The sequence below is a fragment of the Cinclus cinclus genome, chromosome 5 (assembly GCF_963662255.1).
Source record: "Cinclus cinclus chromosome 5, bCinCin1.1, whole genome shotgun sequence".
In the NCBI taxonomy this organism is placed as follows: domain Eukaryota; kingdom Metazoa; phylum Chordata; class Aves; order Passeriformes; family Cinclidae; genus Cinclus; species Cinclus cinclus.
In genome coordinates this window covers 72,690,541-72,693,258 of record NC_085050.1, presented here as the reverse complement: position 1 = coordinate 72,693,258, position 2,718 = coordinate 72,690,541, and positions in this window count along the sequence as shown.

Here is a 2,718-nt window from a genome sequence, read left to right as displayed (position 1 = left end):
TGTATAAATTCGGTGTGACGTTGTGACAAACAGGAGCCTGTTGTCAGAACTGGACAAATGTTTTTTTCCAAGGAAGAATTGGACGTGTTTAGGGCGGGGAGGGAGCCTTGCTCCGGTGTGTTTTCCTCACCCAGCTTTTCTGGAATGTGAGCCCGAGACTTTGCCGGTGTTTGCTGCTTTCTTTCCAGGAGGTGGCACTCCTGCCCTTTCCTCCTGGAGAGCTGTTGGAATTTCTCCCTGGGTGGTTTTTTTGGCGGGGGCTCTGTTGCTAAGCACGTGTTCATGAAGCTGCACCCCGAAATGTAAGATGGTCCCAGAAGGGATTGGCTCTTTACAACAGGCATGAGCTGCTCCAAATCTGGAAAGGTTTGTGGCTTTAATTTTATCCCTATCATTGGAGGCAGGCCTCGTTTTTCCAAGAGGTAACTGGGATCTGTCTGCATGGAAATGCTTTTAGCTCCCATCCAAAGCGCTTGGCTGCTGTCAGTCAGGGTGACCAATTCCTGTCAGGCCACCCTGTTTTTTTTATTTTTTGGTTGTGTGGGGTGCTTTGCTCAGAGTTTGGTTGAAAAATTCCCTCTAGGTGTGTATAGGAAGGTTTCACACAGACTTAACAGGTTTTCCTTGTTGCAAGTGGGAAAAGCAATGCCAGTGCACTTGAATATCCTTATTGCTAAGCCATTGCACATCTGTGGAATATTTTGAGGTATTGTGAGGTGTGTGTTGGTGTTGTGACCCAAAAGGAGCACTTTGAAGGCGAGTTACCTGTTGGTGTAGAAAAGCAAAGCCTGTGCTATTATCTGCATGGGATTCTTTCCCTTTTCTCTGTTGGCTTATTTCCCTGAATTCATGATCCATTTTGGAAAAAGATACACCTGCCCTCTCTGATGGGTGGATTAAAAAAAGAAAAAAAGTGATACATAAGCAGAAATGTATAGGTGAGCTTAAATCAGAAGCTGCCAGACTGCTGAGTGCACTCTCAGAGGATAAAAGCATAGAATAACCAATGTTCCTGCAGGACTCTGTGCTTGGAAAGGCCCAGTGCTGTGGGGACACAGTAAATCTGGACCTCTGGAGGTCAGGTGGGCAAGAGAGGCAGCTCATGGACTCAGCAAGTTTCCAGATGTAGTTCTGAACTCGTGTTACTGCACTGCTGATTGATAAAGGAATAATGCCCCTGGTCTGTGCTGTACAAGCTGTTGAGTGCACTGTGACTTCCTTTTATCTTGGAATGCCTGGCTGGCACAGGGGGAGAGATGAAAGGGAGGAAGGCAGTGTGAGATGATTCCTCTTTAATAAGCTTAGTCCTCCAAACGTGTGGAGTGGGAGTTGTACGTGTGGTTCTTGGGCCAACGTGCCTTAGAAATGACTTCAGTTGTCACACTGAGCATCACTGCACTGGCACTTCTGGATTCTGGAGAAGACTGTGGAAGAGAGGGAGTGCTGCAGCACCTTTAGCAGTGCACATGATGTATGATGGCTTTTAGTTTTGTTTTATCTGGACCTGCTGTTAGTATATCTAAGGAGAAGAGCTGGGGTTCAAGGTTAATGCTCACAGAAACTTTTGCCCAAACAAGGAAGAAGTTTTTCTAGGAGCCTGTGTAAAGTTGTGGGGAATGCAGGGTTTAGGCTGACACCCAGCCTCAGCCTGGATTTGTAGGGGAATTCGTGGCACTCCAAAAAACCTGGAGTCCGTGTGGGTCAAACTGAGTTCACGAGGCTTGTGCTGTGAGTTTTGGCATGGTTAGAGGAGCAGGGCAGGGATGTGACAACTGCCACCAGGGCTGGCAGATTTTTAGTTGTGATTAAATATGATGACATCCCCTGTGTTCTGCAATATTGTTGGTCTTGGCTCCCTCCAAACTCTGGGAGAGCCCAGTGCCGTAGCCAAAAATCTGTCCTTGTGGGAAAACGTGGATTGACTGGAATAGGACGGGGTTGGGGGGAATAAAACTCTTTGATGCTGACCAAAAGCACTGTTGGGGATAAACATCCTTCTTTGCCCAGCAGTTATTTCTGTCAGTACCTCAGCTTGCAGGTGGCCAGAGGCTTCATCCCACCAGGACACGAAGGGAGAATTGTCAGTGTGTCACCTGCAGGACTACTTGGAAAACAAGAGGAAAATGCCAATGTTGCCCGATTTCCTGGTACTAGGAGATGCTGGGTTAAGGTCACACATGGTGACAGTGCAATGCCATATTGTTTTCATGGATGAATCTCCTTGATTTTTTAAAGGCTTATTAAAAAAAAAAAAAAAGTAAAAAACCCCGTTGAAACTTGGTAAAATATTTAAGTGTCAGGAATTCCGAAAGTGGGAAGTTCACAGGAAAACTCCTTTGCTTGCCAGAGATGGATCCTTCTCAGAGCCATGGTTCTCCAGCTGTTCTGTGGAAGTCTGTGCCAGCACATGCCCACCTTTTCAGGAGCACAAGGTATGTCTGGCTCCCATCTCTTCAGCCAGGGATTTGCCAAGTGGGGAAGTGGATCTTCAACAACAACTTACAGAAGACTGACCTCTGCCTAGAGGTTTGATAAAAGGGAGGCTAAAAGTGGTTTATTTCTACAATCCCAGTGAGGTTTTGTGCCAGTCTAAGATCCGTGGCAGCAGCTGACAGCTGGGTCATTGCTTTGCAAGTTGCACCCTTCAAGCTTCCAGTCTTAGGACTATCTCATACTTCTCCTGAGTCTGAAGCTTATTTTATGATTTTATTTGCTGCT